Genomic DNA, 15326 nt, shown 5'->3' on the forward strand with positions numbered 1-15326 from the left:
AAAATACATACACATGTACACACGAACATATATATGCAAACACATTCACACAATGTACATACATGCATACATGCCCAATTATATGCAAACATGAGCTAGAAATAATGGAGAGAGAAGGAAGATCAAAAAATTTGATGAGAAAGGAGAGGAAATGAAGGAGAGGTGAGAATGGATACAAACTTATAAAACATGTGCTTATATACATACATACACATGCAAACATATGCATCCACACACAAATACATACTTGCATAATGCATGCACACATATGCGGCGAAAAAAAATGAGAGATGGGACTCATGAGAAAAAAAGAGGAGAGAGGAAGATAAAGAGAGAGAGAGAGGACACACTTATGAGACCACAAAAATAGGAAATGTGTTAAAACACATACATATATATATATACATATGCATGCACACATGTACATGTAGAGAGAGAGAGAGAGAGTACAACAATGGCTTGTGGGCAACACAAAATAATATAGAGTATGCATTATATTATGTTAATAACATAGAACACACACACACACACATGTATATTCTTTTTGCTCTCTCTCTCTCTCTCTCTCTCTCTCTCTCTCTCTCTCTCTCTCTCTCTCGCATGTGTGTGAAAGTGCATGTGCATGTGTTTATTGCATGACGTATATCTTAGGATGTATAAGTGTCCTAATTTTTATTAAAGCACTATTCATTCTCCCAATTCTTTCCATGTAGAACAGGAGTGACAGAATGAGTATGCAATTAAAAGAAAGAATAGATGAAAATTTAATTGAGTATTCATGGATGTGTATCACATGTGCCCACACACACACACAAAATACATGTGGTATAATGAAATTATTGTAGAAGCATGTTATTATATTACACAATTTCTTCTAGTAGATTTTATGTGATTTAGAGTGCAAGTCATAAATTGATTCAGTTGAAGGGAATACAATAGCAGTGGAGAAGGAGAAGAGGAAGATGTAGGAGAGAAGAGCACACACAATGAAGGTGCTATCTAACTGAACTGACAACCTTATTACACTATCATATTATATATGAATAAAGAATGGGCGGTCAGAGTGTACATGGGCAGGCCCAGAGACCTTTTATCTCAACAACCTTCCATTAAAAGACCAATGTGGTTGGGGAGTGAAAACAAAGAAAAGAAAAAAAAAGATAAGGTGAGGAATCATGACTTCTCACCTAACGTCCAATCGGAAAGCAAGCTATGCAAGAAGTGTCGGGAACCTCTGTAGAAGAAGAGTCAAGCATCCCTAAGTCCATGATATCCAGGAGGTAAGTAATCCCGAAGCTCCATACAACAGAGCAATCCAAGAATGCTTCTTATGAAGCAAGCACAACTCATCAGTGCATGGTTGTAAAGCATCAAAGTCGCGCATAGCATCAATGTGATGCATACAAGAGAGTGGAGAGCAAGCAGTCAAACTCTCCAGAGTCAATCACTAAAAGAGAGCCAACATCTCGGATACTCGTCCAACGGGGTCTTAAGACTACATGTGGCCTCAATAAAGCGGAATATTGACATATGGTTCGTTGTCCAGCCTACAAAACTACAAGAAAACGGTGCCTATAAGGGGTCTAGCAACTGACCACCAACATTTTGACCCTGACTGTTATGCATAGCTACGTCATCTGCGCCAATAAGTGCCTCATTTTCAACATAAATAGCTTGTTGTAATGGCACTGTAGCTGATATAAAATCAACCATAAAGCGTACTGAACGCTCATCAAGAGGCCTGAGAGATGTTTGCGTCTCATAAAAAACAGCATGATAGCTGTGTATGACATGCTGGGCATCCAAATCCCATAATCTGTAGGCCTTAAAGTCACCATCTCCATAACCAAGGAGGATATATCTACATGACATAGGCTCATGTGGCATACGTACATACAAATGTCTAGCAGCTAAACATCCTCAAGTAATCATAGGAGGGATACATGCCACTCCATGCCTCATGGGGTGCAATACGATCCAAGGTCAAGCACGGCATCCTGTTAACCAAATAAACTCCCGTCATAAGGGCCTCAACCCAAAAGCCATAAGACAATCCAACTGTGGTGAGCATAGAAGCAACCTTTGCCTGTAAGGTCAGGCACATGCCATGAGCAATCCCAAAATACCGTGGGCACAAGAAATCAATGTCATACTGCTGACAAGAGGTCCGAAAGCTGGGGGAGAGAGCATGACTCTCATAATCCATCTACAAGCACCTAGGCTTGCTACTAGCAGAATCCATAAACCTGTCAAGCATAGCTACAACATCCTCAATCTACACCAATGGAAAAGCCCAAATACGGTGGGTAGCATGATCAACAAAGGTCATAAAGTACAACGCTCCACCAAGTGACTGGGAAGGCATAGATCCATATACTACACAATGGACAAGATCTAGAGGAGCATGCTTTGTACAATCCCCATAAGCCAAGCTACAAGGACCAAGTGTGTAATCAGGGCAAGCATCAAGATCTGTAAGTGACATAGGAGGCATCAATGAGTTTGAACGAGACAAGATCTCCATCTCTTTGTGGTGCATATGGCCTAGGCGATAATGCCATAACAATGCATGTGGTATCCGGATAATTACAACCATAGAATTTTCCACATGAGAGACATGCACTGGGTAATGAGAACCAACTCTAGAACCTCTGGCCAAAACCAAGCAACCACGAAAAATCTTCGATGACCTATCCTAAAGAGAAACAGAGTAACTTGCATCATGCAACTAACTGACAAAAATCAAGCTCTTACTGAGCATAGAAACATGTAAAACATCCCTAAGCATAAGAGACGTTCCATTAGGCAAAGTTAGGTGTATGTCCCCTATACCAAGAATAACATAAGTCTGCTCAAGGCCCAAAGAAATGCATCCATCAAACTCCTTGTAAGTAGAGAACCATGCTCTATGTGGAGTAACATGATAAGATGCCATAAAATCCAATAGCCAATCTGAGGCGTAGGCCGTATCACTGACCAAGAAAGTTGTAGGGAAATTAGATGACAGGAGTGCATGCTCAAATGTATCATCATGGGTAACAACATGTCACTACTAGTAATAATGGTAACACCCGTTGTATCTCCTGTATCTCTAACTCTTTGCTCGTGTCGAGTCCGTCTCTGTCTTTGCTGCTCTTTAATCCATCTGAAACATTTTCTTTTAGTATGCCCAAGCTTCCCACAATTGAGGCATACATCTGTAGAAGAATAATCTCTAGAAGATGACAAGGAATCCAAGTCATCATGAATAGGGCTATCCATAGCATCCACGGAGCTCTAGGAGTCGAGGACTGTCCCAACATAGGGAACTTGCTCATCAAGTCAACTGTCAATAAAAGCATAAGTGGTAGAAGCATGCTGTTGCAAGTACTCTTTCATCCTCACTAGAGAGGAAAGCATAGAAGCATCAACTGGGGATGTAGAAGCTCCTATATAAAAAAGACTTGTAGCTAAGTGCATGACATAACCAACCACAATAGTGTAAAGCATAAGACATCTGTCATAAGAGCATACGGTATTCAGCCACCATGAAATCAGCCCATAACCATACACATGCATAGCTCTGCAGTACATCATGCCACCTAGGAACATCCAAGTCAAGTAAAGACCGACAAGTGGCAAAGCATCCTGCAAGAGTTAAGCTCCAGGAGAAGCCCAAGTATCTATACAACGACATCCAAATAAGTGGCTTTGTAAAGCACATAATAGTAGACAAAGTGGATAGCTGGGTAAGCATCAAGAGTAATTACTCTCTGACCTGTATGGGAAAAAGCAACCCAACTAGCATAGAAGCTAGGCAACACAGAAGCAACAAAACCATAACTGCTAAACCCAAGCACTATCAAGAAGTCCACTGATCAAGGAGTAACCCATAAAGAACCAAGCATCAATGAGCAATGAAAGCTCAATAATCAACTGCCAAGACAATGGAGCAAGCACTGCTCAAACATGTATCTGCATCCAAGTAATTCCAAGATCCATAATCGGGGCATTAAGGGCCAAATAGCATCCAAGTTGCATAAGTGATAAGCCAACCAAATGCAAACTGCTCCACAAAATTCTCAAATGCAAGTCAATTCAAGCCCAAACATCTGTCATATTGCAGAAGCCGAACCCAAAAGCATCCACATCAAACATCAGTCCCATAATGGATAGCACGGGGCATAAATCTTGTCAAGTGAAATGCCAGCTGCAAAGAAAATAACAGTGAACCAAGAATTGAGCTCTACTCTTTTCTCAAGAAGCATCCAAGAGCATAAACATCAAAGTGGCATCATCCAAATGCATCAACATATCATCCCGAGTAGTCGGGAGCACCCATAGACCATAGGCATAACCCAACTAGAGGTAAAATAACCTGTCAACCAAGATAGCATAAATCCCAACCAACAACGAAGTGTCCACATCTAAATTAAGGCTCAATAGCTCTCAAATAGCATATCCGGGCATAAACCATGATAACCAAGCATCAATACATCCAATAGGACACCCGAATGTCAACAAAGAGCATTATGCATAAGCCGTCCCTGATAAAACCTTGTTGCCCAAACAATATACAACAGTAAATCCTTGCATAAATTGAGCTATGGAAGCTCAAACCAAGTCCCAAAGCATCTCAAAACATTGGATAAACATCCCCAAAGCATCTAGGCATCAAATACCAAGCCTCGGGAGTATCACATAAGCTAAGAGCATGACATTTTCTTACTGTAAATCAACTCAGATCTGTTACAGAAAATGTTGTGATCAAAATTTGGTAGATTTGACATCGCCATCGTGTCCGGAGCGTGTCAAAACCCCAAGTTAGACTCTTACCTTGCCTAAATCGGGTTTTGGATGCCTGAGATATGAGAAAAAATGGGATTTTTTAGCCAGATTTTAAAACGGCGCAAAAAAACGTGAGCTGCTACTGTGGGGCCTACTGGTTATGCTAAGGATAAGGGGGCAAATGGGGGCATACAAGGTGCCCAATGAAGCCAAGGAGCACTTGCAAAGAGCCTATGAGGGCCCGGGAGAGGCGGGAGATGAAATCTTACCTTGGGGGAAAGAAGCCATGGCTGGCATTAAAGCTCCACGCTCTAGGTTTTCAATCTCGGCTGAAGTAATGCCAAGCCAAGATCTAATCCAAACCTTTGATACCAGTTGAAGGGGATGCAATGGCAGTGAAGAAGAAAAGGAATATGCAGGAGAGAAGAGCACACACCATGTAGGTGATGTCCAACTGAACTGACAGCCTTATTGCATTATCATATTATATATGAATAAATAATGGACGGTCATAGTGTATATGAGCAGGCCCAAAGGCCTTTTACCCCAACATTAGTATGTGATCTAGAATACAAAAGTATGATGCTCATGTGAGAATCCTCTTGCTGCATGAAGTGTGTCTTGGACATGAAGCATCCCAAACCACATCGATATGGAGCATTGGTAGCACCTAGTGTACTTTATTGTGGTGTAAGTGGAGAGTTTCCTTTGTGAGCTATAGTACAATAAAATCAATACATTCATGACCTAGTATACTATATATTTAATACTTTTCAAGCAACAATGTATATATGTATAGTAACATATTACAAATATTGGAAGCATTTGTATGTAGGGTATGAGAGCAAGTATAGGACTAGTTTTAAAAAAAAACATTTTTTGGGCAGAGGGATGTGGCCTTTTCGTTTTATGGAAAATAAATGTTTTGATTGCATAGGTAGATTCTAAAGAAATTCATGGATAGCATTAAATGCATGATAGTCTCGTTATTTAAATATATTAGGAACTTTGTATGTCTCTTTCAACCAATGAAAATTTAAAAAATCATATCATGTTGGTTCAAATTTACACTTGGGTGACATCCAAACACTTAGAATGGAGCCACCACTATGAGCATTATTGAAGAGCACCTTCTTATTAGCATAGTTAACACAAATGAATGTGCATATGGATGTATGTGCCACACACACACACAGAGTGTGCGTGCTTGCGAGTGTGTGTGCAACACCAAAAAGATGGGCACCAAAACCTTAGTTTGTGGGGAAAGAGACTCGTAAAGAAAGGAGAAGATTAATATATTCTTGGTGAAGTCTCCCAAAAATAAGAAAGAAGCCAGCTTTAGTATCTACGAAATGATTATAACATTGATTTTTGAATGATGAATCATTATTTCTTTGGAAAAGTATTTATTTTGGCCAAATATACTTGGCTTGACTTACTGCTCTCTAAAGCAAATTCTTAAGCACAAAATGTACATAAGATCTAGGTCTATGTAAGCAAAATTTGGTACAAGGAAGCTAATGCAACCAATAGCAAATTGGAAATGATGCATTAGAAAACCCCAAAATCCACTAAAAGACCATCTCACATTAAAAGAACACAATGTAGTTGCATAAAATGTACATAAGATCTAGGCCTCTATAAGCACAAAATATATATACAATCTAGGACTCTATAAGAAAAATCTAGTACAAGGAAGCTAATGCAACCAATAGCAAATTGAAAATGCACTAGAAAACCCCAAAATCCACTAAAAGACCATCTCACATTAAAGGAACACAATGTAGTTGCATAATCTTGATCCTTGCAACATCTCCAAATCATATGGTTGTCATAATAGGACAATGGATTTCAATGGAAGATAAAAGTATGGGATAAGTCTTCATAGGGATGAACTTGATGCACAAGAATGAAGAACTCGAATAAAGTTGATCAACTTGGGATCGAGATAATCAAAATGATTAAATACAAAATATATTGTATTACACCATCCTCTTAATCAAGAATGCAACAATTATGGTGATATTTTTCTTGGAAATTTTTCATTTGATGATTAAGAGATAAAATCACTACTAGATGGTTATTTTTTAAAAGCATAAAGATGTAGGATATCTACTATTAATATTTACACCCTTAAAATGAATTGCCTAGACAAATACAAAAGGTGATCTTATAACATTAACATGATTTCTTCAAATTCTTAAAGAGTACTCTAAAGCTTAGTATCTTAGACTTTCTTTCCTCAAAATACCAAGAACTTGTCTTATTATAACATTGTTTTCCAAACACACGTTGTTGGTAGATTTTTTACTGTACCATAGAGTTCTTAAAGTGCCAAATCACCCTTAGATTGAAAAGCATGATGATTTGCCATGCATCAATGTTTTGTTGTCAATTTCGCCTTAGTTGCATGCGCTACATTCTTAAAGTTGATGCAAGCATTTAAAGATGCATCATTCACCTATTTCTTAAGATAAGCATCCACAACATGCCCATTTCTCTCTTGTCCTGGTAGAGGTGAGGGACATCTTCATCTACCCTATCATAAAATTTGCGTACTGGAGTACATGCAAATTTAGCCAAGCTAGACTTAATTGGATGTCTTGCAGCCATGACCCTTCAATCCATGAAGTAAACTCTATTAGAGTTAGTAGTATTGTTGGCATTTTTGAGACTTGATCTCCACATCTTGACCTTATTGTTGGGGTATTTCTTTTTCCAATGCTCTTTGATATTTCAATACTAAAGTAGATGTAGCCTCAATATCCTTATCTTTGCAACCTTAAATGGGTTTCCCTTTGGAATTGATAATGCCCTTTATCCAAGGCTTGGTGCTAGGAAAGAAAGATGTGCACTATTTCTCATTGAGCCTTGGCTAGAAAGCCTTGTAGCCACATTGTCTTCTCTTGAGAGCTCAAATGTATGACTAATTTCATTAGTTCCAAGGAAGAAATTTTATTCTCAAATATATAGTCACCTACGAGTTCCTTTTATCACAAGTTCGTGAATTTTTAACTTAATGCTCTTCGGATGCTTAAGTTGGGGTAAAGTTTTGCACCTATGAGGTGCACATGTGAGATTAAGTGAATGTGTATCACAATGGACAGATTATCCAAGCTTGGGTAGTGGGGGTGGACATTGGGAGAAGTTGTGATGACAAGTACTAGTAGGGTATTGTAATCGGCTCAAGATTCGAGACGTGGTCGCCAAGTGCAAACTAGTTGCACCAACTCTATGGAACAACAGAGCATTATCACACCTAGACTCAACGTATGGGTATGCTGGCATTTCGGACCTAACAAAAAAGTACATCAGCAGAGTTAGCTACCATATTGTACTATTGAGACAAATAGTTCATTTTGAAAAGAGAATGCTCATATATTCCATCAAATGTGTATAGGGACTAATATAGACATGAGAACACAAAGTTCATTATCGAAGTAATCTACTTAGAAGAAATACATGACAATGGAGTAGACGAACTCGGTTACTTTCCTTCAGCATTACATAGTATGAAAGGCTTACAAGGTGTTCGACCAGTCTTTCATGCAATAATGCGGACTCCACTACGGCACATTTATACTGGTCATGCAGGGACTGCTTGGAGATCTTTATAGGGTGGTTGTGGGGACTGCTTGGATGGTGGTTGTAGCACCAGTGTTGGTAGATTGGCTGGTAGTCTGTGGTTCCTCCTCTCTGGGGGACTTCTCAGCTCAGGGAGATTGCTTGAGCAGAGCAATCCAAGACTTGAAGGATGATTTTCACATCATGTTACACCGAGATTGTCTCCCATGGGAGGGCAAGGAAGGTGCCAAGGAGTAGGCTATCCACCCATGGGATGATAGGCTCCTTTTTCTCTAGGGTGAGATGGAAAACTTTGTCGAGGCCAAGGATGGAGGAGAGCAACACCATTAGTGGTGAGAAGTGAGCTATTGCAAGGAAATGACAAGTGTGATAAGGGTTGAGAGCACAGAGAGTCAAAATAGAAGTTGCAATGACGAGAAAGGCAAATAAATTTTTACTTATGAGGGGTTGATGCATGACGAGTGGGTGGTTTGAATGTGGCCAATGCATGTTTGCCTGTCATAAGGATCATGTAATGGTATGATGAGGAGTGATTAATAAGGGCCACGCCACCATAAGTAGTGGTATTGAAATCACTTTCAATTTGGATTATGGCAATCATTTGGTATTTGAAACTGCATGAAGAGCTCATTCAGGCTTGTGCGGATTCTGGTGCAATGGGGTCAGCAAGGCACTCCGGAGTAAGCAAGAAGGGGCGCACCAACCCGTCTACATAGCAATGTGGCAAGCTCAATCCATTGACGAGTTACGAAAGAAGATTTCCTTGCAAATCATTGAGGTATCTTGTGTGCACTCAAAGGATTGCTTCTTGGAGAGGCAATATGCTTGGTGCTTTTGCTTGGATTGGAATTCAGACACAAGGTAAGAAATTTGAACAGGTCTTCGTCTAGCTCTACCAGGTTTTCTATCTGGAATGGGAGGGATTCATGAGAGAAAAAGGCCATCTTCACACTAACTCAGAGACTCGGGGCTATAAATTCCAAAGGTGCAATTGCATGAATACCAAAGACAAGTTTGTATGGAGTGATGCATGTAGCCACTTTGAATAAAGTGCGGTAAGCCCAAAGTGCTCCTGGGAGCTTGGTATCCCAATCTTTTCGATAATGCTCGACCAGCTTGGTAAGTATTTTGCGCAAAGTTTTGTTGATAGATCCGTCCATGCCGTTGGCTTGTGGATAGTATGAGGATGATTTCTTGTGAATCACCGTGAAGGTGGATGCCATATGTTTGATGAACTTATTTACAAAATGACTTCCTTGATCACACTGAGTAATTCAACTGGAAAACCATAGCGGGTGAAGATGTCCTTGAAGAGGCACTTGGCTACTGCACATGTGGAATTGTTGGGTAGTATCCATGCTTCGAGCCACTTGGTGCAAGAGTCCTGGGACAAAGTTTGACCAAGTCATTGATAGGCATTGCACTACTCGACAAATATATTGACATCTCCATGCGTAGTAGGCCACCATAGTATGGCTTGTTGGATCTTTCAGATTGTAACATTTGCTGGAAAGCGACCTCTGGTGAGATTCTTTCATTACCACATCCTTTTCCATAGGTAGAACCACATGTTGTAGCACTTGGGACAATGTCTATGGTAGAGTTGGTACAAAATGTCAACTCTGGATAGCCAGTCGCTTGCGTTGGTCCATCTCGTACAGCAAATGGCACCAACGAACCCTTCGTAGCCTGTTGCCAACTATGCCAAGGCCAAGATGCCAAGGTCTATGCCTTGGTTTCCGTGGGCGAGGTGCTCACCCATATATTCATAAATTTTTATCTTCGTGCTACAAAAATGGAGCCCCCTCTCTGACGTCACCGATGATGTCATCAAAGATGCTAAAAGAAAGCGTTCTCTCTTTATCATCGATAATGTCATCGAAAACACTAAAAAGCAAGCATTCTCTCTTTTACCCCCCCCCCCCCCCATTACTATATAAACAGGGGTAGAGCATCACGTCAAAGGGAGACAACAAACCTTGCAGAAGCCTCTCTGTTGTTGACGTGACGAAGCTCTGTTGCAATCAATCGAGCCTCCCTCTCCACACCTATGTGGAAGCACTGCTCAAATACATCAACCTTCTTCCATGGCTCCCAAGATACGTCGAGATGCTGGGTGAGGTCATGCTCGGAGAGCTCCCAAACACGAGAAAGTAGCCACTGCTAAGGGAACTCAACATGATGCTGAAGTGCAAGCGGAAGTTTCCCCTAAATCCATTCAACCTAAAGGACCATTTATTCCACAACAAACTGAGGTTATGGCCATAACCCGTAATCATGATGGATGGCTGAACAGAGATAATCAGGCTTAGTACATAAGAAAAGGATTGCTTTTAAGATATTAACTCTACAACTTCCTAATGAGGGATAAGTTAGTCCATTACATATATTACGATAAATTAGAACGTACTTAAACTTACAGAAACATGTTAGTATTATCAATTGCTTTTTAGGAAGGAACACAGGAATTGATGGAGAGGATAGATTCTATGCACCATATACATTGACAAGTGTGTTAAAAATATTTTATGGTTATGACTACTTTTGGATTTGTGAATGATGAATTATGGCTCTTAAAATTTCATGCTTACACAGACAAACGAGTTATGGATTGTGGTGGTTCAGGACGTTGGGGTCCCCAACCCAATGCTCCCTAACACTCTGTGGAGTGTGGAAAATTTCACATGCGGGTAGGGATTCTATGCTCCCGAGGGAGGTAGGTGTTTTCAGTTTTTGATCACTCGAGCACCTGAGAGGACAAAGGGCTAAGTGATAAGTATCCCTATTATGTAGGATGGCTCCTGAGGCTTAGAGGGTCTCTGATCTTTGACCATTGACAGAGTGCGATCACATATAGCCCTTCAATCTTGAGGGATTGGAAGCTCCTATCCTAGGTTGGACAGTGTCTTTCTATGGAAAGATGGATTTTGTATCACTCTATGGAGTGATGGTTCTGGATGTTACTATGAAATAAAGTATTTGATTTTTTAATTGTTTGTTATGTGCTAAAGATTAAGTTTAACGAGCTCGATTTAACGAAGTAATAAAAGGAAGCTGATTTTATATGTCCAAACAGCATGGTAGTATGGTTTGCTAATTAGAAAACTAAGCAAACCCAATCGAGGAAAGTGGGAGGCTTCCATCTTGATGGTCGAACGCCTATGTGGCTGGGTGGACCTGATAACTCACGTAACTTTTCAACATTAGATAGAGCTGATTAAATCGCGACCCTCCCAATATTTGTAGGATTATTTACTAGGTTTAACATCGTTTTAGGGGGACCAGAGCTAAGATTTTACCTTATGGATAGGGGGATCGAGTTACACTCTTCTTGTCTTTCTCTCTCTTTGAACCAAGTGCAGTGTTAACCTCACTCCTACCTTTGATTGATTACAAAATGGTCTTTCTTAGGTGGGCATTAGATTGCTGCTAGGGGTGACTTGTCCACGCTTCCCTTGTGAAGTAGAACTAAGATTCCAATGTTCAACTAAGTCCTAGGTTTCCCATGGGGAGATTGGATGGTGATGTGTATGGATATGAATTTCAGTCGACTACTAAGAGGACTCCTCCGGGTTTGTTGGGGGAGGAACCTCACAGTAGATGAGAGATTGAATGCATTTTCTTCTTGGAGCACCAAGAGATATGCTCCATTTCTAAGAAAAAAACAATTGCTAATATTCATACCATTTTTATTAACCAAATTAGTTGCATATGAAGTCACTAAATACATGTATATTTAGCTTATCACTTATAAACTGTTTGAATGCTGAGTACCTTTCAAGTACATGCACCTCAGTAAACTTTTTCTTGCCACCCAATGAGACATCCTTGGACTTTGCATAAACTAAGTAAGTGATTTGACTATAGCAAATGCCGGTGGGCATTGTGATAGTTAAATAGATGATAAAATGGATGAATTTCCTATATGAAATAGCATCATAAGAAGCACCATTTTCATCTTTAGTTAGATTGAGGATTTTTTATGGATAGCTTTGGAGCTAGCCTAAATCTATCAAGGGTATATTGAAGATATTTCTAATTGAGAAATGAAAATGTCTATTGAATTCATCCTACAAATTTCAATAGCTAGGATATCATTCAAGTATCCAAGGCCTTTCATTTGAAACTGATGGGAGAGTTTGGACTTTACAAGATGCACCAAGCATCAATGCTTTCTATTAAAATCACATCATCCACATATCCAAAACAAGTACAATAGCATTTCCTTTAATCTTTTACCTGAAACTATGATAAATATTACTATTTTGAAGACCTTAACATATGAGATGGTCAAGTATTCTTCTATACTAAGCTCTTTGAGCTTGCTTCACTTCACCTACTACAATATAGCCATTTGGTTGGTGAATGTAGACCTCTTCTTCAAGTTGTCCATTGAGAAAGGCATCATTTACATCCATCTACCATAGGTTCAAGTTTTGAAGAGCATCCAAAGAGAGCAATAACTTGATGGAGCTCATCTTGGCTACAAGTGCATAAGTATCATCATAATCAATACAATGTTTTTGAGCAAATCCTTTGGCAACCAGTCTATCTTTATAACTATCAATCAATTCTTGTTAAATTTTACATTGTAGATCCACTTACATCCTATGGATTTCTTGTTAGCTAATGTCATTCTAGGTTCATCATTTTGTAAGATTGAGGTGAGAAGAGCAAAGTTACATTGCTTAAAGACTAATTTGATATGTCAATCTTTCGCGTGTCCTTTTGTGACTTGTAGAACTCCTTAAGGTTGCTTTATATTCTTCATCTTCTTCCTCCAATTCTTCAATAGTATCTTCTTCCATGGGTATTGCTACCTGCACTTTGAGAGTTGTGGAATAGTGTATGTCCAAATCTAAGTATTGAGGCATAAATGGACTACCCTTAACCTTAATTTATGCATTGTAGGTGTAAGGTTGTCTTTAATATTCATGTGACATGTAATTTGCAAGATGTATCCCTTGAGAGAAAAATATGATACTATGTGTGTTGGGGGAGGGGTTGAGTGTGTGGAATTCTATAAATACTCAAAGATCATTCTTATCATATTTTATCATTTTTCTACTATTTCTCTTCTATTCTTTGTTATCTATGGTTCGGATTTACATGTCCATAGCCAAAATCTATGTGATGTATTTGTTTCTAAGTAGTGATATGTTTCTTGCAATAGTTGGTATGTGTTAGATTAGACAATCACACTTGGTGACCTTGAAAGCTTCTATTCCATAATTTTTGGGTGAGGGAAAGGTGATATTTTCCATGCAAGGATAGGAGATATGACTATTTTTAGCATAACAAAAGCCATGAGATGTTTCAAGAAGTCAAGGTGTTTTTGTATCTCCACGCATTTTGTGAGTTTTTATCAGTGCTGAATATTAGGTCCTTGTATTAAAACACCCTATATTCAAGCATTTTATATGGCATACAAGCATTTAGGTTATTTTAAATTGATAAGCATTCATATGTTTTGTAGGGTCGACAAGCATTCAAGTGTTTTGCAAAGCAAACATGCATTCATGCATTACAAGTAGTGCAAGTTGTCTCACGCATTTTGATAGTGCAATCAATCTCAAACAATGTAGGTAGTTTCAAGTGTTCGGATATAGTGGAGGTGTTTTTGGGCAGTGCAAGCATATTCAAAGAGTGTAGGTAGTTCTAGGTAGTTTCAAGTATCTAGGCAATTCATGCTATTTCTTGTAGTAGAAAAATTTGTATAGCTTCCTATAGTGTAGAGTCCAAATCATACATTAGATAACTTTCAAGAAATTAGTTTATCCATGGATTTTTCAAGAAATTTATACATCCAAGTTTTAATGTTGAATTTTCTTGCTTTAACATCTCTTGATGGCTAAGAAGAATAATAAAAGATGTGATATATGCTATGAGCATGAGCATCATACAAAGAATTGTCCATATGTGCATCGATCCTATGCCAAAGGAAAACCATGCAAGTTCTTTTGCATATTTGATTTATATAATGAGTTACTTAGTATATGCAAGAAGTTTATTTCCACATCAAAGCATGAGTCAAGTTCAAAGATAGTGAAAGCATGGGACAAGTTAGATTCCTCTGAAATTTTCCTTGAAGAAGCTTATGATGGCATGAGGATTGTAAAGGTGAAAAGTTAAGTCTTGCTTGAATTTAAAGTGCATCAAAAGATTGGAAAGAGTTGTTGCAAAACTCAAAGAGAATAATAAAGATGTTTTAGATTCAAATTTGTATTCGAGTTCAAGTGAGATTGATGATTGGTGCCTTCTACCCATTGTCTTGCCAAAGATTGAGGAAAAGGGTATGAGAGAAGATAAGAACCAAATAAGCCAAGGATCCTTAAGTGTCCCTTACCTAAAAAAGGAGGTTGCCAAATGGGGGAGTGGAACATCACATTACTTACATCGACAAATTCAAGGTATTTCCACTATTTTGGACTTTTTGACCAATTGTAGTCAGCCTTCAATAAGCTTTATTCAAGAAGGAAGCAATCAATACAAAATTAGAAAGAAAGAGGATCAATTAAGCAATCAAGAAGAAATCAATAAGAAATATGAAAAGTTAAGTGCTCAAGGAGATAGGTTATGTAGTCAAGATGGTGATGCTTTCATGGACAACAAGTTTAAAGATCATGGTTTCTAAATGAGGATATTATCATGGATGAATTTATTTTTTCTCTTATTAATCTTAAGCAAGGTGATGTAGCCACTAAGTTGGATTAATGAAGAGACTTTAGAAGTACTTGAAAAACCACTACTTGTAGTGAAAAATGTATCATTTCTTGATATATCTATCCAATATACCCATATTTTCAACATGCAAGTTATGCTTTTAGATCATTGCACTATTAAGCTTGAAGAGCTTTAGCAAGTTTTTGGTGTTGTAAATATTCAGGTTGTCTACCTTTGTGAATAGTATTTAGGACATCAAGTCTCACGATAGTAAGCAATCATTTTTCAACAATGTTCAAGTTTACAATGTT

This window comes from Lygodium microphyllum, chromosome 25 (genome assembly GCF_053477565.2).
Source record: "Lygodium microphyllum isolate KBCC chromosome 25, Lygodium_microphyllum_v1.1.10, whole genome shotgun sequence".
NCBI classification, from domain to species: Eukaryota; Viridiplantae; Streptophyta; class Polypodiopsida; order Schizaeales; family Lygodiaceae; genus Lygodium; species Lygodium microphyllum.